The sequence below is a fragment of the Canis lupus genome, chromosome 23 (assembly GCF_048164855.1).
Source record: "Canis lupus baileyi chromosome 23, mCanLup2.hap1, whole genome shotgun sequence".
Lineage (NCBI taxonomy): Eukaryota > Metazoa > Chordata > Mammalia > Carnivora > Canidae > Canis > Canis lupus.
In genome coordinates this window covers 9147130-9172252 of record NC_132860.1, presented here as the reverse complement: position 1 = coordinate 9172252, position 25123 = coordinate 9147130, and the positions used below count along the sequence as shown (strand labels likewise).

General features: G+C 50.9%; 1 protein-coding gene and 1 non-coding gene across 2 annotated transcripts in view; one reads left to right on the top strand and one right to left on the bottom strand.

Annotated features, from left to right (window-relative positions):
* The window catches only part of NAV2 (neuron navigator 2), a 727084-nt gene that overhangs the window by 203902 nt on the left and 498059 nt on the right, over positions 1 to 25123 (top strand). The window lies entirely within an intron of this gene.
* On the bottom strand, positions 20954 to 21088 carry LOC140615635 (small nucleolar RNA SNORA1). The gene has a single exon (XR_012016130.1). It is a non-coding gene; the product is annotated as a small nucleolar RNA SNORA1 (small nucleolar RNA).

The following is a 25123-nucleotide window of genomic DNA, read 5'->3' as shown; positions in this document are numbered from 1 at the left end:
TACACGCAGCTAATGGCCTTCCCAAGATTTCTGCTTCTTATATCTCTTGGACACTGGGTGGAGTGGGACCTCTGCCCTGAACCCTCTTTTAACCTCCTTGGGTCTGAGACTTGGCTGAGATCCCACAGCCCGTAGGTAGGTCAGGCTGAGTCAGCTTTGGCGCCGAGCCGGGCCTAACCTGAGAGGCTTCTCCACCACCCCAGGCCGCCATCCCTGGGGGAGGCTCCTGGAGATGTGAGCTCAGGTCTCTGACACGGCTCCACTCCATTCTTCCCTTCCCTTCTGCCCTCACCTGGGCCGGGGTGCTCCCCATCCAGAGATGCAGGCATCGAGCCTCCCCGAAGGGGATAACCTCGTGCCTTCATACTTTGTTTCGTTTAATATCCCAGCCATTTCCCTGGCAGTGGTAATACAGGTGGCCCCTGCAATCCCAAAGTAAAGCGCTCCTGGGAGACCCTCCCCGAGCCAAAATGGGGCAAAGCAAAGAAGCGATTAGCATTAATTTATAAGGAAACATATATAATTTATATATATATATAAACATATAATTTATAAGGAAACATTTCTCAGCATTCCCAGACCCCCAAATCACCTCTCTTAGGCTTTTCTGATAGCTTAGGGCACAGCTTGGTAATGGCTGCACGAAATAAATCGAGAGAGAGAGCACAGATGCTTGAGGACACAGTTCAGAGCTCTGGGGCTGGATGCCGAGATGCGGCGCCGAGTTCCCGGGGAAGGGGCCTGGTGGCGCCGCTCTTGCTGGCGGCAGCGTTCAATGCCTCTGTGAGGGCTGCCTGCTAAGGAGATGCTGAATGCTGTTTTCGCTTTCCGTCTTTTTTCGTAAAAGCAAAAACCCACCTCAGATTTCTTTCAGTTAGCCCGAAGAGGTACTAATGGAAGTCTTTTGTGAAAGCAAAGCGGTGTAATGCAAACTTTCGAAAAGCAGAGGATGCCATTATTATACCATCAAACAGGTTAACTAGTAAAAATAACAAAAATACCACCACAGCTGACGTTTAGGGCGCTCTGACTTGTGTACCGAGTGTTAATCTATATTGTCTCATTTCTCCTCCTGCCCCTTTACAGGAAACACAGCACTTCCTAGTGAGCAGATTTAGCATGACAGTGACCAAGTTAGGCCCAACTCCCAACACTTTGGGGCCAGATCTCTTCCTGGAGGGCAGCAAGCCTTGTGGACAATCAGAGTAACCCCCGATGGTTCCATACAAGCTTTTGGGACATCTCGGGGCGGGTGGGTATCAGGTGTCCTTTAGGGAAACCCAAACCTTTACAATAACCATCCTCTTTGAGACATGGGCTAAGTCTTCACTTAACCTCTTTGACCCTTGTTGGTTTGGAGTTGTCCCCCACCTTCCCTTTTTTCCATTTCAGGTTTTGGTGGCCCTGGAGCTGAATGGGGGTGGGGCACTAAATCAGCAACAGGAGAGGATTCTAAGATGTTTGAATAGGGATTAGGTCTGCTAGAGCTAGCCAATGTAATCTCAGAACCCAGGAAGGAAGGAAGGGACCATGTGAAACAAAGCCCAGTGCCTCATTTACAAAGAAGGGAAAGGAAGGCCTAACTCGGTGGAGGTTCACCCAGCACCACAGCAGTAGTTCTGGGCGGGAGCTCAGGTTGTCTATCTCCTGGTATATCCACCTGCTTCACTCAGAGCCAGAAGACAAGGCCGCTTCGTAATCCCGTTTCCACTCAAAGCCAACCGTATGGTTGGTGGTGCGATTGGTGGGATATCAAGGAGTCACTGGCCATCCTTCCACTCCCTTGACCACTGATCTAATCCAATGAGTTCACCCTGGATTCTGAAATAACATCACCCTTAAAACTTGGCGTGGGTCCTGCTAAGATGCCTTACCTACCCAGCGAAGGTATTAACGGCAAAGCCCTAATTAACTTAGCATCTGGACCCATCAGGAAGCAGAAACTGAGACATTGGACAGCTAACTGTGATTGCTCCAAGAACTGGCAGGATGCCAAAAGAAATGCAAAGGCTTGGAATGTGGGCATATAGAATTTTCAAAACCTAGAGATCTCCAATCCTCTTATTGCTTAGATGGATAAACCAAGACCAGGAGGAGAAGTGCCTTTTCCACAACTACCCGGTTGTGGGGGCTGCTCTCTATTACTTTCTCAGTCTCGCCCCTCAGGGGCTGCCTTCCTGGTGGATCACTGAGTGGGGTGGAGGGGGTGGGCAGGACTCTAGCAGCAGAGTCCCAGCACAGTCTGGGTAGATTCTATAGATAGACATGGAGGCCGAAGGTGGAATTTACTCATTGTCCCCTTCTGACACCGAGGGACCTTTAGAGACCACAGTCCATTTCTCTGCCCGTAACAACCATAAATTAAAATAACCGGGGATCCCTGGGTGGCTCAGCAGTTTGGCGCCTGCCTTTGGCCCAGGGTGCGATCCTGGAGTCCTGGAATCGAGTCCCACGTTGTGCTCCCGGCATGGAGCCTGCTTCTCCCTCCTCCTGTGTCTCTCTCTCTCTCTCTATGTCTATCATAAATCAATCAATCAAAATAAATAAAATAAAATAAAATAAAATAAAATAATAAAATAAAATAAAATAAAATAAAATAATAAAATAACCACCTTGGTTGCTGGTCAAGCCCTGGGACAGTGAGGGAGCCCCACGCCCTGCAGTAGACCTTGAAGTAGGGTCTATGAATCCCCGCCCCCCCGCCCGGAATTCACCAATGTGCTCATTAAAAAATGCAAACTCTTGGATTTTCCCCCCAAGACCCTCTGAATCCTGATCTATGGGGATGAGACCCTGGAACTGGCATTTTGACACGCACCTTAAGTGATCTGCTTCCGCCCCGAAGTTGGAGAATCATCACTGTGATGGGACACAAGCCCTGGAGTCCAGCGTCCCTGGGTTCTAACCCCAGCTCTGCCAGTTACCAAATGTGTGGCCTCAGCACCCCGTGAGCTTTGGGATCCTCACCTGTAACATGAGGGGATAGTAATCCTGATTACCACATGGGCTTATTGAGAGAGTTCAGGGAGGTAAAGCAGACCAAGTGCTTGGCGTCTAGAACGTGCTTAATAAGTACTAGCTGCTACTGGCACTTATTAAACTAGTCCCTGTTTTCAGCTGTCCATCTGGAGGCCACATGGGGGTCCTGGGGGTCTCAAGAGCCAGTCCTTCACTCTATCCTACTCCACCCCTCTCAGGGGAGATGTGCTAGTGCAAGAAGTCTTGGAAACACCCCCCCCTCCCCCACTGCCCACCCAGCACCCAACTCTGTGGCCAGGGTCTTGGTGGGTGCAGTGACAATGGACACCTGCAGGGGGAGCCACACACCCACATTTCAGCGCTCCGCTGGCGGGAATCCCTGAGGGGAACGGGCTGAAGCTGGGACCAGTGTGTTTTCTAGAATCTTCCTCCCACTGCAGAGAGGACTATTCGCAAGACAAGGTGCTGCTTTTCCTCTTGCTGCTGGGACAGTGAGATCTCGAGCTGGCTTGATGCTGGGTCTCTCCCCCGAGGCTTCAGAAAGCACCTCCTTAGCTGTTGATTTTATTTTCACCACCCAGTCTGGCCCTGGCAGGCCCGCCGCAGAGTGCTGGCCGCGGCGCCTCTCTAAGGAGACTCTTGGCAGAGCAGTGATCTGGGCCTCGGGTTCTTTTTTCCATCTGAAGGAGCGCAAGCGTGTGGGGTGGCTCACCATACTTAGCAGCCTTCCTGCACCTCAGAGCGGGGGTGAAGAGTGGGGTGGGCGTGTGAGGGTCTAGAGAGACTCACAGATTGGGGGCTTGGTGGCAGTCACATCACATACGTCCAGTCCTGCAACAGCCACATTTGCAAACCCCGGTGTCTGTGAACCCTAAAGCCCCTGTTCTGGCCTCGACTCCACACTGCCTCGAAACCCTTCAATGGACTCCCAAGTCTCCAGTCTTTCAATTACTAAAATCCCCATTTGTCCCACAATTTGAAGTCCCCTCTTCTCTCTTACCCAAGAGTACGTTGGTGAGAGTGGCAATGGGGCCTCATCCTATTCCCAGTGTTCGCTTTGCCTGAAATCCCTAGTCTTGAAAGTGCCAATTCCTTGCTCAGCTCTGCCCCCCGAAGCCCACAAGTCAGAGCATCTTGAGAAGGGGCTACTTTATGGCCCGAGAAGCCCGTTTCCTGGTGCCCCCGTCTCCTGGCTCTCTGGCGTGGGCTCCAGCGGGAGTGACTACGGTGATCGGTTGACAGTCCTAGTTTCGCAGTAGTTCCTGCAGCGCAGGACCGCCCGGCGCCCGCTGCCGTGAACGCTCCGCCCAGACAGCCTGCGTCGCGAGCAGACGTGCTTGCCTTTGCGAGCTGCCCCCGAGATGTGTTTTTTGCAGGGGCAGCAGCGAGGTAGCCACCAGACGTTTTCAGTTTTCCTCCTGGCGGTCTCCATCCACCGGCGACGCCAGCTGTGGCCTGATGTGTGATGGCAGCTGGAGGGAAGGGGCTCGGGGCCTTGGTTTCCCCTCCTGGGCTGCTGGGCTTGCTCCAGTTCACGCTGGTGAGCCCTGACGTTGGTCCACGGAGGCGGTGCCCTCGTCCCCTCATTATCATTTGCAGGTGTTACCGGCGGGAACACAGACTCTGGTCTGTAATGAATGACCTCTGTGAATCCACAGGGGTCTGGGGCAAGTTTATCTGTAAACTCGAGTTCTGGGAACACCATCTGGCTCGGTTACAAGATTCTTCCTCTCATCGTGACAGCCACCCCTGTGCCGGAGAGACCGGGAGCCCCGGCCGCTGGTGGCAAATGGCCCAGCCTTGGTAGTGCCCAGGGTCACGTAGGAAGTTCATGTGGCAGAGAGGAAGAAGAGCAGAGGAAGAGGACTTACTCCAGACGTTATTCTGGGCGTCCCATCCTTATAGTCACATCCTGAAGACATTTGTATAAGCTCCATCTACATATCAGATGCAGGGAAACTGAGGCCTACGGAGGCACAGTTATGAGTCTGTGGGCAACTGAGTAGCCCAGGAAGGTTCCAGGAGCAAACCGAGGTAGGTCTAACTCCAATCCATGCATTTTTCACTACCGCCCGTGAGATGGAATTTGCCAAGTATCCCAGAGGTGTCTCCATTTGTTCTATGGAAAGGGTCCCAGGCTTCTGTTGCCGTCATTCCTGCAGGCAGCGGGAACGCCCTCCTGGGGAGGGAAAGCTACGTCAGACCAGAGACTGGACGACGGAAGGTTGTTTCTGAAATATTTATCCCTGCAAAGTAAATATTTCTGTCTCCATCAGTCCAGAATTTCCCAGTTGACAGCTTCACAGATACTGCTTTTTTCTTTCCTCCCGAGCATTTCGCCTTTGCCGGCCACAGCATGGCCAGGCACAACTGGCTCTTTTCGCTTTTGACTGTGGACTTCTTGCAGCCCAAGGAAGAAAGGGCAATGGGTGACCCCACCGGGTCCAGCCCTGGGGAGGCATCAGGTTGGTCCCCCGTGGGAATCCTGGGGGAAGAAGGCTCAGCTGCCCGAGAGCCACGCTGGGGGGTCAAGGCACACGGTCCTCCGGCGTCGGCTTGCACACTTACTACTATAAGGTGCCGCCCTCCGTTCCCTTCTCTCCTGCCTCATCAGCACCTCTCGGAAGGTTGACTGGCTTGCCCAAGGCCACACAACTGGGGAGCTCTGCCTTTCTGCCACCCCCCCCCCAAGGGATGGCCTTGCCACTGCTCTATAATCCTAAGGCCCTTGGTGAGCTGCGCCTGCCCTTGTCCCAGGGCTCATCCTTGGGCTTCTCCCTGTGGCCCTCTCTGCTCTGGCCATGCTGTTTGTCGGTCCCTCCAACAAACACTCTTCCTTGTCTTTAGATCTTGCACAGGCTGCTCCTGTAGCCTGGGATTCTCTTTTTCGTGGTATCCTCTCTGAAAAAAAAAAAAAAAAAAAAGTCTTCATGGAACCTTCTTGCAGTCATGCTCAGCTTAAAGGGCCCGACTTTGAGGGGTCTCCTAGCACTGATCCACCTGCCCCCCTTGTACACATACCCTGCCCTCTGTCTCACTCCTGCACAAATCCCGCTCCTCATCCTACCTCTGATTCACTTAATGTGAGTTCTTATTTCCTTTTCTGATCCCCCCTGTGAGCTCTCTGAGGGCAGGGCCTTCCTTACAGCCGCAACCCCAGCACGGACGCAGGGCCGGACCCCTAGGAGGTGCTCAGCAAACACTGAGTGGACGACGGTGTGAGTGAGCAAGCGAGGGAGTAAGTCTCTGTACTCATTTGCCCCCGTGGTTCCTCGGCCTGACGCACCCACCCCCATGCTTCACGCCTAACAATCAGTGTGTGTCTGGTTAAAGGGCTCGTCTCTCTGTGCCTCAGTTTCCTCATCTATAAAGGGGAGGTGGTAATGGCGCACACCAAAGCTTCCCGCACCATGCCTGGCACGTGCTAAGGCCTTAATAAATGACAGTGATTCCGTTAAAAGTCTCGCCATGATCTTAATTAGTGTAACCACCTGGGGAAGCCTACACGAACATGCCGAGGCTTGCCAAGAACAGTTTCCCTCCCAGAAACAGCAAACCACCGAAGCAACAGGGGACAACATTATTCCTTTTGAAGAGCCGGCCACAAATCGCATTTTGCAAAATCTAATTTTCTCCTTGATTTTATTTTTGTTTGTTTGTTTGGGCAACGCCTGGTCTTTGAAACCCAGTGAGGACAATGCCTTGGCGCTTGGGCTCAGGAGACAATCCCCTTTCCTTCAGGTGTGCACCTGCTGCCTCCACTCTCTGGAAAGTACCCCCACTCCCCCTCCACACTGAAGTCTGAGACCGCCTTCATCACTGCCTCTACTTCTCTTCCCAGGAGTCACCTTCTCAGGGGGTCATCCCTGAGTACCCTCGCTGAAATTCCAGCTGCCTCCGCTCTGCTTCCTATCCACCCTCTCAGCTGTGCTTTTTCCTTCTCGGCACATTATCTGACACACCGTATTATCTATTTCTTTATCTTGTTGATTGTCCCCTCTCCTTCTTCAGCCCCCGAACTACATGGTAAGGGCTTTGAAGTCAAGGACTTTTTTTGCCACTTTGCTCTTTGCCTTTTCTCCAGTGCCCAGAACATGCCAGGCACAGAGCATGGGTTCCGTGCATGTTTGTTACGTGTTTGAGCGTACAGCTGGGAAGGAGGATTTATTGGCAGGTCCTGAATTTGGAACTCACCTGGTGTGGGTCTATGCTTAATAGAGAAAACCAATCTTTGCTGAGCTGTCTCTCCGGGCCAGCCTTGGGCAGTGCTTGACATATGTCAGTTCATTCCATCTTCACATTAGCCTTATGCAGCAGAAGGTTGGGGCTTGGAGAGATTAAGAAACTTATCTGTCACTGAGCAACAGAGCCGAAGGACTGTGCCCTTCCATCCTGGGCAGAAAGCAATGCCTTGGCCCTTCCCTGCACCCCAGCTTGTGGGGGAGGCCTCCCTGGGTGGTTTCTGAGCTGGCTGCTTTGCCGGGCCAGAAGGCCCATCCCTCCTCACCTGTCTGTATGCGTAGGCGCTTTTGGCATGTGCGCGGAGTCAGGTGGCCCAAGCAGCTTTCAGCAGTTGGAGGTGGCAGGCTAATTATCAGCTCCAGGAGCAGCCGGTGGATGCACTGGGGATTGTCTGAAAAGTCTGCTGAGAACCATGGCCAGGCCAGGCCAGGCCAGGACAGGCAGCACGAGAGCATGAAGGGTGTTTTCTGCCAAAGGAAGATATTAGACAAGAGTTAGAAAGATCTGGGTTCTGATCTTGGCTCTGCCACTGACTAGTTGTGTAAAACTGACTACGTTGACTGACTATCCCTGCATCTCCCCACCCCCAACTCATACGGTCTCAGCAGGAGTCCGTGTGTACCTCCCAAGCTTGTGGGGATGATCCATGAGACCATACAGGTAGCAGGCTTACCTGTGCAAAATAAATGGTAGCTATTTTGTGTTTATTTGTTGCAAGCTGCCGCCTCCTTACCCGTAAAACGTAAAATGAAAGGTTTTGTTCAGCAGAATAGGCCCGGCACACAGTAGGTGCTAAATAAAAGTCAATCCCCTTCGTCTTCCCCTTCCTGTCCTTCAGCACCAAGTTCCAGACCTATATTTCCCCTGGAGATGTGACACCCCTGGCCCTGCTGGAGGTGTTCTGTGGGCTCGTGGTTGATGGGCCATCTCCTCAGAGCAGTGTGGCTGGGAGCTGGGATGGTTATTTTAGGACTATTGTGTTAGAAGCCCCCTCCTTCTTCCTTCTTTTCTCTCTCCCCTCCTTCCCCCCCCCTTTCTTCCTTCTTCTCAAATCATTTTTTTTACTGAGTACCTACTAAGTGTCAGACACTGTGCTAGGTGCTGTGAGCAAGACAAGATCCCTGCTATCATGGAACTTAAGTCTACTTGGGATCCGATAAGGGGGAAAAAAGTAAATAAATGTACAAGAAAATAAAAATAAGCATTATGAAAGCAGAAAATAGAAGCATATACTAGCAGCTGATGAAGAGGGGATAGTAAACCTCCTTTAAGTGGGGAACCAGGAAAGGGATCACTAAGGGAGCAATATTTGAACCAAGACCTGAAAGATCAGATAAGCCAACCATGCTCAACATTGGGAGGAGGGGTTTCAGGCTGCAGGAGCAGCACGCACAAAGGCCCTGGGGAGGGATGTGCTTTTTGAGTGGGAACGGTGGGCCCAAAATGCAGCTGCAACCCTGCTCCTCCAGCTCAGGCAAGGCAGGCGGGCTTCATCTTTAAGTGTTGGCCACACTTAAGATCCTGCTCCCAGGATGTCCTTTCTGCAGCTAATTTGCTGCAACTGGCAGAGGTTAATCATGTTCACGTTTCTCGGGGCCTGTGCCAAGGCCCGCCCTTCTCACAGATGCTGGTTTAAATTAGAGGGATTGTTTGTTCAAGACTGGATTCCAAACTGGTCCTGTTTCCGAGCCTTCGTAATGGGCAGGTGAAAGAATGCTGGCCGAGCCTGGCATCATCTAGTGCAGGTGAGCGATGCCTGGTCCTGCCAGTCCAGGGAGAAGCAAGTCAGACCCCATCAACCTCCCCCAGCTAAGCCAGTCGGGCTCCCTGCTGCAGCCGGAAAGCCGGCCTCCCATCCGAGGCACTGTGTGCTTGGCCCCCACCTTGCCCCTGATCCTTCCTCTCTGTGTGCACCCTCCTCCCTGGCTCGGTGCCTTTGCCTACTTTGCCTTCTGTCCTCACAGGGGAGGGTCTACTCATTTTTCTGGGCTCTGCTCAAATTCTCCTAGTTTCTCATATGCCCCTAAGACATTGGCCATAGTATCAATTGAGTGGGGCATTGGCCATAGTGTCAGTCGAGTGGGGGAGACTGAGTTCCACTTACAGTGTGAGCGCCTCGAGGGCGGGGTCTCTAGGTGTGCATCTCTGCTGGTCCTGGGCCATGCACAGGCTCACGGGTCATTCAGTCATTCGTTCTGCAAATGCTTACTGAGGGTTTACTCTGTACCAGGCACCACGAGAGGCGGAGGGGAAACAGCCGGGGGCAGAGCATGCCCCTTGTTCTTCAGCTGTTCCAAGCCTAGTACCAGGGACAGGCCACTAGGAGACCGTTGTAACACAGAGGCCTGAGCACATCAGGGTGCATGCTCTTGTAAGGGGTGCCCGGGAAGGCTTCTCAGAGCAAGTGATGACTAGCACCCGTGGGCCTACATCGGGACCCCAGTGGGCTCCCCTCCTCTGTACACCTCCAAGTTAGCACACTCCTATCTGCTCTTGCTCCACAGAGTAATATGGGAAAGTATTGGGCCCACTTGCCCAAAGCCTGGGCAGCCTTGCCACATTCCACTGCAAAATCTTCTATTTCCAAGCTACTTCAAACTCTTGATGACTCACCAGGTCCTTGGAGTCACAGAGACTGTCAGCAGAATCCAAGGCCAGCGAACAGATTTCCCACCACAGGGGATTGTGGGACAGCTTTATTCTTACTCGCGGTTATTGCTTTTTTTTTCCCCCCTTATTTCAAAATAATGCATACTAATTGTAGAAAATTTGGAGAGAAAAGACAAATTGCCCATAATTTCACTATCTCGAAATAACCATTGTTAATGTATTGGTGTATTGAGATAGTTATTTTGGGATTTTATTTAGAAGTTGCTACAATACATAATTCCTGCTTCTTAATTTATGCAAATACATGAATATGATGGACTTTTATATTTAGCTTGTAAAGATTTGCACACTCTAGTGCCTGGAAATCTCAAAGAAAGAAAGAGGGAAAGAACTGGCTCAGATTGCACAGCTACTGTGTGCCCGGCTGTAACTAACACTCGTCATACTGACAAGGCAAGACCAAAACCCATGTGATAAAACAGACGCTCTCTCACTTATCCTGATGGTGACCCATCAGAGGATTATTGTTCTTATTTCCATTTTACAGATTTAAAAAAGAAAAAATAAAATAAAATCAATGAGGCAAGACCAGTAAGCCCTGTGACCAAGAGCATGGAGCTAGGATGGACTGGGCCTGGGACTGAACTCCTAGTCGGCCTGCTTTCAGGGTGTATGTTCTTTCTCCCTATCACAGTCTCTGTGGCCTTATCAGAAGCCTCAGAGAGAACACCCATGTTGCCCTTAGAGATGGCCAAGCAGGGATGACTGAATGGCCATCCACTGGGTGCCACCATCATTTCTTTATCAAGCCCTCTGATGGACCAAACCCTAGACCAGCCCCTGGAAGACTCACAGGGAGTGGGCTTATCCCTATATTCCGGATGCTTCTCTGGTTGCTGCGAGACCTCAACGTTCAGAGGAGGGGAAGGGCCGCAGAAGATCAGCTAGCTAAGAGCTCTACCAGTCACAGCAGTTGAAAGAAAGAAATAGGATCTGAGGTTGTGGAGTCCCCAGGAGATACCCATTATTGGCTGCCGGCCACAAGGCCTCCCAAAATAGATCTCTTGTCACGATTACGGCAGCCTTGGCCTGACCCTCAGCTCGTAGGGCTCAGAAGTGACTCATACCAACCACCTCCCACAAACCAGTCGATACTGCAGACATTGATCTGCAGGGTGTTGCATGCTGGATTCTGCAGATTGAGATGGGATAGGAGGTGTAAATGGTGTCCCAGGGTGTGACACGTTGAAAAGGAAAGGACAGAAAGCATGCTTGTGCAGGGGGAGCCTGGATTGTGCTGCAGATGGGACAAAGCCTCTGACAGCCCGGGACAAAGCAAGTGCCCCAGCAGAGGTTGCCACCACAGGGGTCCCACATTGGACAACAGTAGCTGGGCCCCGGTTTCGCCTTGCTCAGGGACTGGTCAGGGCTGCCCAGAGGAAAGCACGCCCGAAATCACACCACACTCCCTGCCGCTGGCCATCAGGTCCTTTTTTGCAGGAGGATTTGAGCCATGCATCTCTGTGTCTGTCACACAGGGAGAAATGTAACCATTGCAGGGTCTGGAAAGCTCCCTTTGGAGCTTGGCTTCATCAGTGAATTCACGCCGCATAGAACAGCAGTGTGGGAAGCTAAATATAATCAGAAGGCTGCTGGCTGGGCGTGGAATCAGACCATAGGAATTCTAAACCCAAAATTCTTAATGGAATCGGGCTAAGGCAGTCTGACAAGGTGACAAGCTCGCTACTCTTCCTTTAGGCTTTTATTGTCGCTTGTATTAATTTTCAAGGGCTGCCATAACAATACACCAGAAATAGAATGGCTTAGCCAATAAAAGTTTGTGTTGTCTCCATTCTGGAGGCTGGAAGTCTAAGATGAAGGTGCTGGCACACTTGGTTTCCCCCGAGTCCCCTCTCCTTGGCGCGTAGATGGCTGACCTCTCCCTGCCTCTTCACATCATGCCCCCTGATGTCTCCCTGTGTGTCCTCATTTCCTCTTCTTAGAAGGACAGGATTCAGGTTAATGAGTTTCTGGGGGGACATAATCCAGCCCATAACAACCCCTAGCCCCTCTTGGATGGACAGAGTCCGCGTGCTGTAACTGACCCAGACACAAGTCTTGCCTTGATGAGGCCATCCCGCCTCAACCCGGCAGGGATGGTTGACATGGGATACACTTTAAAGTGACACTTGGCCATGAAGAACCTTGGATGTCAGACTAAGGAAGTTGTATTTTCTTCTGAAAGCCAGGGGAACTCTTGGGGGGCAGCGGTGCAATCAGATGCATATTTTTGGAAGATCACTTTGGCCATCGCTTGGAGCATGGATTGAAGGAGGCAGGACAGGGAAGAGGAAGGCTCACCGCAAGGAGAAAATAATTGTGCTGGTCCAGAGAAGAGCTGACAAGGCCTGAACTGGGGTGGTTGCCGTGGGAATGAAGAAGAAAGAATGACTTTAGAGCCTTTTGAGATACACCCTTCCACGGCATGGTGGCAAAGGCTGCGGGAGGCCATTCAGATGTCCAATATGCTCAACAAAGAACAGAATCTATGTTGCACGAGTCATCTTTTTAACATCAAAATGCTTCCTCTAGGTGAAATCTGGAATGGGAGATCCACCTATAAACAGGTTCTCTGTCAAGGTTTATATTTTGTTTTGGCAAAAGTCATAGTGGGGGGTCCCAAATCTCTGCCCCATTATCTCCCAGTGGGTTCAGGAGACCCTGTACCCATCCTTAGGGTTCCTCTCCCTCTACTTCTTCCTCCATTTGGGGGCAGACACTTGGCTGGCACACATCGGTATAACACATCCCAACCAGTTGGTGGCATCTTCTGTCCTGAGCCCTCTACCTGCCTTCCTGCTCAATAGCCTCCAACCACCCAGCCCCTGCCACAGCGCCCTAGACCTCTCAGCAGTCCAGCAGCCAGTGGGGCTGGTCCGCGCACACGGACGGGCTCTAGGACCGTGTTCTCCAGCACTGTGGCCAGCACCTGTTGCCTGGTTGGTCCCTTGCCATGGCAATTTGAGAATGTTTTGAGTATCGCCAGTCCTTGTATCGTGCACACCAGCCATCTCCAGCTACAGACACTGTTCTCAGAAACACTATGCTGTCTGTTCCTTCTCATGGGAATGCTTTCCTCTCCTTTCTGCCTGGCCAGCTCCTGCACGTCCTTCAAGAGTTGGCCCATGTCACCTCCTCCGTGAGGCCTTCCCTGCTGCTCCCAGTGTTCACGGTGCTTTCTTAAACTTAACTCTCTTATGGCCCTTTTTGTGCCCAATGACATGTATCTGTTCACCTGCTGTTTTAAAAGGACAAACCGAGACTTTCTGTTATTCTTTCTCCAGGACATAATGCATATGTAGAGTTGGAAGGAATGTCTCTGTGGCCCCAAAACGGTGTTCTGGGGCTCTTCATTTCAGCTGTTTCAGGGCAAGCAGTGCTGGTTCTATATTCCAAAGGAGGGCTCTCTGTTCTCTGCTGTGTCCCCTAAGGAACTGAAATACCTCACAGTGGGGCTTTATCTTCCGCATCGAAGTGTCCCCGGCTCGCAGCACCGTGCCCGGCACACAGGATGTCCCCAGTCCACGTTTGTGAGAGTCTAAATGATCCCAGGGCTGCAGCCCTGGCACTTAGAACGCAGGTAAGGGCGGCACGGCCCCGTGACCTGGGTCGAACACTGTGTTTATCACAGCAGGGGACTGAGGCCCACGGTCCCCGCGTGGGTCAGTGGGGGTTAGCCCGGCCCCCGTTCTCTACCTGCGTCCCCGTGGGGCTGAACTTGGGACCCGCGGCCTCCGCCGGCCGTCCTCCGTGAGCAGAATGGCCCGGAGGCCGGGTGACACGGCACAGGCCGGGGGCCACCGAGGGCCAGCGCAGTCGGGCCGCCAGCAGCCGTGCGGTCGCGGGGCTCGGTCCCTGCCGCTCCCGGGTGCCCGGCCGGCGCCGTGGGCTCCGCGTCCCGCCCGCGTCCTTCCCGCCTATCTTTTTCGCGGCTCCGTTTCCCCTCTTGTCAACAGACCTCTCCACAGAAGGTTTTCCAGCGCCGCGGGCTATTTTTACGGCCTTATCAGAGCTATTTCCTTGGGTCACCAGCTCCCTGGCACGGGCTGGGCGGCGCAGCTCGGCGCCTGCAGGCTGGGCGCGGGCAGGAGGCCGGCGGCGGGCACCTGGGGCGCGGCCCGGGGGGCGGGGGACGGGGGGCGGGGGGCGGCAAGCTGCTCGTTCAGGCCCCGTTGCAGCTGGTCGAAAACCGTCCTCCGAGACGGCGGCGTGTGCCAGGGCCTCGGAGCGGGCGACCAGCGACAGGCGCCCGAAATAGCCTCGGGGCCAGCAGCGCTTTGTTCTCTGCAGCTTCTCATGCCTGGAGGGGAAAGAAGGGATCCAGAGCGTCTCTGCGTCCAAACACACATCTTTTTTACAATAAGACAAACGACTCGGATTCTCGCCATTGACTCCGGCGGCGGCCCCCACCGACCACCGCCTCTCGGAGTCCTCGCCAGCACTTGCTCCTGCGGCTGCGGCTGCGGCTGCGGCTGCGGCTGCGGGAGGGGCGAAGGGCCTTGAGCCTGGGCGGCCAGCCCGGCCTCCTCCTCCATCCTCCACTCCTGCGCCCTGCGCCCTGCGCCCGGCTTTTCTTTTTTTTTTTTTTTTTTAATTTTTTTATTTATTTATGATAGTCACACAGAGAGAGAGAGAGGCAGAGACACAGGCAGAGGGAGAAGCAGGCTCCATGCACCGGGAGCCCGACGTGGGATTCGATCCCGGGTCTCCAGGATCGCGCCCTGGGCCAAAGGCAGGCGCTAAACCGCTGCGCCACCCAGGGATCCCAGGCCCGGCTTTTCTTAAATTAGCACCAGGGCGAGCCTGCTGCAGCTGCTGTGACAGCAATCCAGAAGGTTCCGGGAGGGCCGGGCCCGCCGGAGGGAAATGAGGCGGCGGTTTGCCCCTGGGCCCAGGCTATGCCAGCCTTTGCAGAGATCCCTAGCTGCTCTCCGGGGAGCCTGCCACCCCCCTGCCCCCGGCAGGGACTTGCAGGCCGGGCCTCAGCTTCCAGAGGAGACTCCCCGATGGCCAGGGAGGCCACGGGCGCCAGGGGGAGTCCCAAGGGAAGAGCAGGACCCCTGGACCCCTGTCTTAGCCCTGGGTGCACTCACAGAGTGCCCTCATCCAACCTCATCCCACCCTGAGACGGGCTCCCGGAGAAGAAGCTCTCAGAGCTCAGTGCTCCCTCTTCTCTGGAGCACTTACACAGTGGGAATTTAGCGCTTATTTGTGGGATCCTTTGGCCATGTAGATCATGGCCAGAGTTGGCCCAGCCAACGATGCATCTATTTCTGTAGGGTTTGTGGCTCACAATTCAGTGGCAGAGCTAAGCAGTGGCCACGCAGAGGTTGGCTGGACCCTAAAACCTAAAATATTGACTCTTTGGCTCTTTAAAGGAAAAAGCTACCAACCTTTGGTCTATCTGGTGAATCCCACGAAAGGTTTAGGAACACTTTCAAGATTACTCAGCCGGGAAGTGGCCTAAAGGTAAAAATGAATGTGCCTCAATATCTTGGACCTTCAGGGGTCTTCTCAATGAAATGTGCACAGGTAGAGTTGGAATTTGCTAAGAGAGAAATCCCTCCCAAGAATAAAAGCCATTTGATGCAGAGGTGGGTAAACTCAGTGTGCAGCATAACGGCCCTGAGCAAGGTCTCTATTCAGGTAGACCCTGTACCATGCCCTAGCCATGTGGCTCCAGGAAAGCACTTCACTTTTCTGAGCATCAGTTTGACATGGGTGTAATAATATTTCTTTTGTAGGACCGTGACGAGGGTTTAGCATTTAATCTAAGTAAAATGCCAGGACAGTGCCCGACAAATATTGGGAGCTCTCCCTCTCCAGTCCTGGCTCCTCTCATTGGTCACACTTTTCAGTGGAGCTCTCACTGGTAATGACATGCTGTACCCTGGCCTCTGTCTGAATGTCCTTCCTGTGCAGCTTGCATGGGGACAGAGAGAGTAAGGGTCCTGGGATCGGGAGTGGCAACAGGACGTCGGGGTTGAAGTGCTTTAGAAGCAGTAGTTCAGATCTTGGCCTTGTTACTCACTGAGCCACATGACCTTCAGCGTGTCGGTTGACCTTTCCGAGCCTCACTTTCTTTACCTGAAAGGTGGAGGGGAAAACAGACCCTTCCTTGCAGGGTAGTAATAAAGATTAGATGCAGTAATGTGTGCCGTGTATTCAGGAGAGGACCTGGCACGCCAGAATAGCTAACAGTCGGCCCTCACTTCTTCCTCTGCTCCCAGGTGAGCTGCTTCAAGTCGGGTCCAGCTTTTCCCCAGTTGTCCCAAGAATGGTGGCTGTGGGTGTCTCTAGGCCCCTGGTGGATGACACCTCGGGGGTGAGAGTCTCTCTGAGAAGTCCTCTGTGTTGTCTCACTGAAGTGGAAAGTTCTATAAAACCCAGAGGCACCGCACGCCAAAGCAGCCCACTACACTCCTGACATGGGGACCAAATAGTGACTTTGAAAATGTGTCTTTTCCTGGATAAAACCTCTAATTGGACAATTGTAGGTCTTCTGGCTTTATGTAGACTTTATGACTTCGAAAGCTCTTAAGCTGGGGTGAGAGAAAATTTATGAATGGGATTTCTTTATTTCTGTAGCACTCTGACTCATGCTGTTGATTCAGTGGCGGGGCTGGGCTTCCATTACTCGCTCCTTCCTCTCTGCCAGGTGGTCCTTCCTTTGCCTGCTCCCTCAGTGAGCCACAGCCAGTGGGTCCGGAGACCCAGGAACGGGTTTCTGGCTGCTTAAAAAATTGTCCAGGCTCCAGACTGATTTCCCAGGCAAAGGAATATGGTGCTTGGGAATTTCTCAGGGAAGCTTTACAGTTCACTCTTAAATTTTGAAAGCTTGTTTTTCCTCAAGCTGCTTAAGCCCCTTGCATAGAAAACACTCATAGTCTGCGTCAAAAGCTGATTCCTGGCTGAGGGACGTTTCCTTGGGTGCCTGCATCCAAGAGCTCTTTTGAAGGTAGTCAATGGAGCTATAAAAATATGTCTCAGTTGGTGTAGCAGTGAGACTGACTTCACTTAACAGTTGTGTTGGTTAGGGTAACATAAGTTTCTATAACAAAAAGATTCCAAAATATATAAAGGCTCAAATGCAATAGAAATTGATTTCTTGTTCAGATCATAGTCCAAGACTGATATATCTGATCACAGTGGGTGGCTTTCATCCACCCAGTGATTTAGGAATCCTGGCTCCTTTTACCTTATGGCCTCACCATCCTCTCTAGAGCCTTGAAGTAATCTGCATCTAGCCAATGGAAGGTGAAAATGAACTCGGGACAGGATCACCCCCTTCATATAAACCTCAGCCGAAAAGTGACTCTCGTCACATCTTATATTCCATCAGTGAAGGACGTGGCTACACCTAGATGCCAAGGGGGCCGGAGCCTGATGTTGCTTGCTGGGAAACCCCTTCACATGGACAAATATGTGCAATGGAACAGAGTACATGAATTTTAGTGGACACTGAGCAATGTTTGCTATAGAAAGGAAATGTATCAAAATTGAGGCCATAAAAGATCAAATATAGATAGGATGCCATCGGGTCTAGCACCTGGCCAACAGTGAAGACCATAACTATCTTTGTGAATCCCCATCCCTTAGAGCAGTGCCAAGCAGGTCGTAGATGCTCAGTAAATGTCTGTGAAAGGAATAAGTGAGTAGATGAATGTCCTACCAATTCTATTCCTTTGTTACCTAGCTTGGGCCATCTAATAGAAAGGTCAGATTCCTGGTCAACTGGATCCATTGAGGGTGTACCTATTGGGCCTGGAGTGTAAGGGTTGGCCAAATATTGCCCCCCAAAGAACCCAGACACTTACAGTTACTTATTCAATACTCTATAAGGTGCTTTTACTGAGGAGAGTAAAAATCATATACATTTGGGACTATCCTACAAGATCTAGTGTATGGATGGTCTACCCAAGGATCCACAGGATTTCTGATTAGAAGATCCCTTCAAGGACATCTAGACCTATAACTGCAGATATGACCCAACTCACAAGCTAACGCACTTGGCAGTGGCTGCCTGGCATTAGATTCTTCAGGAAAATATGCTGGGATTGACTAGTGATTTGTACTACAGGCAAGGGGAAGGCCAATGGAAAGCTAAATTTTTGAGAAGTCCTATCAAGCCTAAGATCCCCATAATTTATATATAGGGGTGAGGCTCAAGAAATGAGAAATGGTGGAGAAATGGTGGGCAGCTGCCTTTGGAGATTTCCATCTGAAAGCCTGGATGAGGAGGTAATTAGAGCCAGGAACTAAATAGATGATAACAGAGATCAGAAGAAGGTATGTTGGAAAGTCCTCTTGGAAATTTAGGGGAGCCAAGGGTGAGGGACTGGTCTATGGTGGCTACTTCTGAGAGAGAAAAGTGGAGGCAGAGCACAGGGTGAGGCATAGTTTGGATCTTGCGGCTGACAGGCTTCCTACTGAGCTTGATCAACCTTAGGGGGGCTGTTACGGTCCAAACTGTATCCCTCAAATTCATATGTTGAAGTCCTAGCATCCAGTACCTTAGAACATGACTGTGTTCTGAGATAGGGTCTTTGAAGAGGTAATTAAGTTAAAATGAGGTCATTGGAGTGGAGTCTAGTCTAATATGCCTAGTGTCCTTACAAGAAGAGGAGATTAGGACGCAGATAAAGGAACAGAGGGAAGACCACGTGAAGATGCAAGGAGTAGACGGCCATCTACAAGCCAAGGAAAGACGCCTCAGAAGAGACTAACTCTGTTGACACCTCAGTCTTAGATTTCCAGCCTCCAGAATTGTGAGAAAAGAAGCTTCTGTTGTTCAAGCCACCAAGTCTGTGGTACTTTGTTATGGCAGCCCTAGCAAGCTAACACAACGGGGAAATGAAGTCTGCTGTTCTTGCCTGTCTTTCTCGCTAGGGCATGTACCACAAGGGAGTTGCGTGAACTCAATGGGCAATGGGCAAATGGCTGGAGTTTAAAGCCCTGCAGGCATCCCATGGTGACCTAGACACAAAGTCACCACACCTCACCACCAACGCTCCCTCCTCTGTCCCTCCCTGTGCTGCCTGCTGGGGGGGATCCAGAAACACAAGGGTTATGACCCCAACCCAGGTGAGCTCAGTCTGGAGGGAGAAAGAGAAGCCCTGTGTTCCCCAGATCCTAAGATGGCACTGATTCCAAAATACATTATCGATTCAACCATGGTGTTCAGGAGGCAATAAACACCCCCAAATTAATGAGAAGCATGGATTGTCAGAGCCTTCCTGATTTTAGTAAAGTAAAAATGAGATCACCTGCATGTCTTTGAATCAAGGACGTGGAGTCAGTCCATGGTTAGAATGCCAGGTGGCGTGTGCTGTTACAGGGAGGGCATTGGGGGGTTGTGATTGTTTCCGCCTTCGCGGGAGGTCAGGACGCTAGAGAGGGGACATCTGAGAAGGAGTACACCAGGCCAACAAGTCAGGGAGGGTATTCTCAGCAGAGGGAATAGCACCGGCAAAGGGGCAGGGTATAGACTTAACTGCAATGGCTACAGTGTGTGTAGAAGAGCAAGCAGAGGTGAGGATGGACAAAGCAGCTTGTGAAGTGCCTGGAAGGCCATGCCCGAAGCCTACTTCATTTAGAGCAGAGGGTGAGAAATGAAGCCACAGGCCAAGAGGGAGAAAGCCCCAGCCCTGTTCCCTGAAGCAGACCAGCCATCGCAGCTCCTCTCCGTCAGCCGCTCCCAGAATGGGAGCACAGATGCATGGCAACCAGGAGATGGTCTATTTAAAGCCACTTGTGAGTTAGTTCTAGAAGGCGCCCTGAGGATGAAAAGGGAGACAGAGAAGGAGCATGTCAGGGGGAAGAAGCTCTGAGTGGGAATGGCTCTGCCCCCGCTGAGCACACTATGGGGTTTGGGACAAGTCCCTGCCTCTGTCTGGACCCCACGTTCCTCATACCGGGTAGAGGAAAACCGTGGGGGTGCAGGAGCAAGTTGCATGGGTTCAGAGCTGGGCTCCATTGCTTATGATTTGTGTCCTTTGGCCAAATCCCATACCCTCCAGGCTAAGTCTTCTATGTAGAATGCGGTAATAGTGGTACCTACCTTTTAGAGTTGCTGTGAGGGTTATAGATAAGGCATGCGAAGCACTTTTAATGGCATCTGGCACACATGACATGCCCCAAATCCGCTATTGGCAGAGATGGTGGTGATGGTAATGATGGTGGTGGTGGTTGTGCAGGACTAACTTAGTGGGGTTTGAACCTTAAATCACGGAACCTTTCTTTCAACCTATTTGGAACGTCAATGTGCAAAAAAGGTTACACCGAGCTGTTTGGGTTGAGGCAGGAGACCCTGAGCCCAGGCCCTCAGCATCCCCTTGCCCAGAGCTCCCAGCCCACCTGGAACCCTGAGGCTCCAGAAAACCAAGGTCGAAAGCAGTTGTCCTGGGGGATCTTTGAGGTCCCTGTCAGCTGCTCCTTTTTAATTTAATTCTTCCTTCTGTAGCTTGGGTGTGCATCGGGAAAAGCTATCCATACAGCTCAAAATTATTTTCCAAAAGCATCAGCTGAGCCGGGCCCCAATAGTCCAGTAAAGGCAGAGCAAAGTGGACATTCGGACAACAATCCTGCCTGCAAACACCCACAGACAACCAGGTACCAGCTCCACTCCATTGAGTTATTTTTTAACTCAGTACATTTTTATTTAAAAATTATTCTTATTCGTACATGTTATGATTCATTCCATTACCCATCAAAGTCACCTTAGCTCCTGCAAAGGCTGAGTCAACTTGTCTTCAAGGTAGGCCTTTCCGAAAGAGCTCGTGTTTCCCCCGACATTGTCAGGCAGCCTTGTCACGGTTCTCTTAGCTGAGCTTCTTTTCTCTCCACTTGAATGTGGACATAGTGACGACAACTTCATCAGTTTCCCACCTAGAGTCTTTGAACTCCAGTTTCTTCAAATGACTCACCTTAGAGCTCTGGAAGCCGGATTGCAGGAAGTATCGCTATTTTGGCTAATGATCTAAAATGCATTGTTCCTTCACACGTTTCTAATATGGAGGTCATGTTACTTCCAAATTTCACTCACAACCTGAGCAAAAAAAAAAAAAATTACAGGTCTCATCGTCACCCTTGCAGTACATTTCCTGAGCTGGAAACATGGTCTATGGTCTCAGTTTAGCCACATTAGGAATTCCGTGACACGCAACCAGCAGTGCCCATTCTCGTGGAAAATGAGGCTTCACCTCCACATTTTAAAAGATAAGTTGTGCAGATGTGACTGTCTTCCCTGGTCACAGTTTGGATAGTTTCCTGTCCCTTTGCCACTAGACCACTGGCACTGACACGGCCCAGTGCGTGGTGCACCACAGTTGTCTCTTCTCCGCCAAGGGACTGCGTTTTGTTCTTTGACTCCAATCCCTAGCGCAGTCTCTGCGTTTAGCAGGTGCCTGATAAATCAACGCTGGATCAATTGAATGGAATCGAATCTGGACACCGCTAGGCAGTCAACTCCAAGCGGGGCTCAACGACGACACAGATAGTCTCGGATCCTGACCGCACAGAAGTTACTGCCAGAGAAGAAAGATAAATGAGTCCAAGTGGGATAGGGTTCCTAACTTACGGTTAAGAAATGAAATTCCCAAGCCCAGGGTAACTGTCGTGGGGCCCCAGGACACACAAGATGCAGAGGTTGTCATCAGGATCTACTGGGGCCGGGCCTCGGAGGGACCTGGGAAAACTTTATCCTGAGGTCCTTAAATAGATCTGAAGGACCCCCTTGCTTCCTGGGAGCCCAGAACCCCTTGTGTAGCTCGGCCTGACTGTTTCAACACAACCAGAAGCCTGGCCCCGTGTTGTGTACATTGTTTTAACTGCACATTAAACGCTTCTTTCTTGGGACGCCTGGATCGCTCAGCGGTTGAGCTCCTGCCTTTGGCCCAGGGCGTGATCCTGGAGACCCGGGATCGAGTCCCACATTGGGCTCCCTGCATGGAGCCTGCTTCTCCCTCTGCCTGTGTCTCTGCCTCTCTCTCTCTCTCTCTCTCTCTGTGTCTCTCATGAATAGATAAATAAAATCTTTAAAAATAATAAAATAAAATAAATGCCTCTTCAATGTCCACTGCAGACTTTGGAGCTTACAGTGAACCAAAGCTGGGAAAACAAGCCCAGTCCCCCGCCTATCATTCAGAGGTCATTTTCGTCGACTCCTCCCTGCATTTCCTTAATCTGCATCTGACGCTGGTCACATGCCAGCTGCCTTAGCTACCTTGGGCTTGTTGCTCTTCTCCAAGCACTCCCACGCCTTAACGATCGGGTTCTTTCTGCTTGACATGACTGTTCCTGCACCACCACTCCCTTCCACACCTACTGAGCTCCTACTCATTTTTCAAAACAATCCCATATGCCGCCTCCTTCAGGTAGCCTTCCTAGATCTCTTCTTGGATTTTTTTTCTCTCCTCCACCTCCTATCCTCCCACAGAACTCACACAGACTGTATGACATTCTGCTTGGGTTTGAATTATATCTCTTATGTCAGTCCTGTATTATAAGCTTGACTAGAGCAAAGATTTTTATCTTACTGGCCTTTGGACCCATATGTATATGGGAAGTCTGTGGATTTCAGCTTTAATTTCCGGGTCTTTCTGGGTATGTGAACTTGAACAAGTTTTCTAAATATTTTTTTATTTATTATTTATGATAGACATAGAGAGAGAGAGAGAGGCAGAGACACAGGCAGAGGGAGAAGCAGGCTCCATGCAGGGAGCCTGACATGGGACTCGATCCCGGGTCTCCAGGATCACGTCCTGGGCTGAAGGCGGCGCTAAACCACTGAGCCACTGGGGCTGCCTGAGAAAGCTAATATTGATTAAGTACTCACTTAGGCACTGATCTAAACTCTTTACTACTCACTTAAAACATAGATTTGCAGGGCACTCGGGTGGCTCAGTTGGTTGGGCACCTGCCTTCGGCTCGAGTCACAATCTGGGGGTCCTGAGATTGAGCCCCGTGTCAGGCTCTCTGCTTGGCAGGGAGTCTGTTTCTCCCTCTGCCACTCCCCTGCCCCTGCTTGTGCCCTTTCTCACTCTCTCTCTTTCTCTCAGATAAATAAACAAAATCTATTTTTTAAAAAACATTTAAAAAAAATCATAGATTTGCAGGACATGGCAAAATCATGCAGAGACTCCCTCATCCCTTCAGCAGTTTTCTGCGATGGTTACATCTTATCTTTGTAGCTCAGTATCAAAACTAGGAAACTGATGTGTGATGATGACGTGTGCATGTAGTTATGTGTGGTTTCCTCCCTTGTGTAGACTCGTGTCACCACCACCACATCAAGATGCAGATCTATTTTATCTTGATAAAGACCTCCCGTGGGGATCCCTGGGTGGCGCAGCGGTTTGGCGACTGCCTTTGGCCCAGGGCGCGATCCTGGAGACCCGGGATCGAATCCCATGTCGGACTCCCAGTGCATGGAGCCTGCTTCTCCCTCTGCCTGTGTCTCTGCCTCTCTCTCTCTCTCTGTGACTATCATAAGTAAATAAATAAAAATTAAAAAAAAAAGACCTCCCGTGTGCTACCCCTTGATAGAAATACTCAGCCGTCTCCCCTCTACCATCCTTAACGCCTGGCAACCATTAGTAGATTCTCCATCCTAGACTTTTCTCATTTCCACAGTGTTATCTGAATGGAATGACGCCCTATGTGACCTTGTAAGATTGGACTTTTCCCACTCAGCATCATCTAGCCAAGTTGTTGTGTGTAGATCAATGGTTCATTCTTGGGTTGTCGCTGAATAACATTCTGTGGTATATGGATGTACCACAGTTCAACCACTGAAAGACATCTGGGTTGTTTCCAGTGTGGGGCTATTACAAATAAAGCTGCTATAAACATTCATATCTAGGTGTTACTTGAACATAAGTCTTCATTTCTCAAGGATAAATGCCCAGGAGTACAGTTCTTGGGTTTTTTTGGTGAGTGTATGTTTAGTTTTTGAGAAACAGTCAACTGGTTCCCAGAGTGGCTGTGCCATTTTACATTTCCACCAGCAGTGTGTGACTGATTGAGTTTCCTCACATCTTCACCAGCATTTGGTGTTGTCACTATTTTTTTTTTTTAAATTTCAGCTGGTTCTACTAGTAGCATCTCACCATGGTCTTATTTTGCATTTCCCCAATAGCTAGTGATGCTGCATACCTTTTTGTGTGCTTATTTTCCACTATACTTCCTCTTTGGTAAAATCCGCTTTGTCTTTGATGTCATTTGCTCACATTCTAATGAATTGTTGGTTCTTTTAGTGCAGAATTTTGGGAGTCCTTATATGTACTCGATAGGAGTCCTCTGCTACAGATGTGGTTTGCACAATCTGCTCAGGTAGACCTCATAACATTCTCATGAAGAGGTTACTAAGGTTATTTCAATTTACTAGAAGAGGCAGTTGAGGCACTGAGAGGTTAGCATGATGCCCAGCACACAGCAGATGTCTAGCAAATAATCATGGGGAGCTTTACGCGGGTGGAGCCACACCGAAGGCACATACACTCCTGGTACTTTGGTGGAAGTGGTGGGGCTGCTGGAGATAAGGATAAGAAGATGCAAGTAGAAGCCAGCAGTGAGTGGAGGCCATGATACCTGCCCATGAGCCCCACGGATCAGGCTGAAACATTGAGGTATGAGCATTAGAACAGGCTTCTCTGGAAATCTGTCTGGAAATCCCAGTAAACCTGCTAAGATTTTTCTTTTCATCTGCACCCTACCTCTCTCCTGAACTGCAGGTTTAATGGACAGCTGGCCAGTTTCCACCTCAGGTCCTGTTTATAAGGAAGGGGATTTCTCCCAAGCCTGCCCTTCCCAGGGTGCTGGGAGGCAGCCTGCTGTCATGGGAAGCACAGGGCCAAGGGTCAGAATGCCCAGCGCTGGCCCCAGCCTGGCAGTGACTAGTGTGGGAACCAACTGCTTCTCTTCCCTGGACTTCACACCTGCACATCTGTCAAATGGGAGAAGCAATGGCATTAACTGGCAGCCTGGTTGTGCAGATTAAATGGAGGGCAGAGGTTGAGAACGAGGGCTTTGGTAACACTCATGAGTTCGGAATGGAGCTCTCCTCTTTCTGTGGATTCCTCTGGAAGGTTTCTATGTAACCTTGATCAAGGAGCCTAAGTTTTCTAAGCCTCAGTTTCCTTATCTGGAAAATGGGGACAATCACAGTTTCTACCTTATAGGGTTCAAGATGAGATGATGCCTATCAAATATTTACACAGATCCTATCACAAGA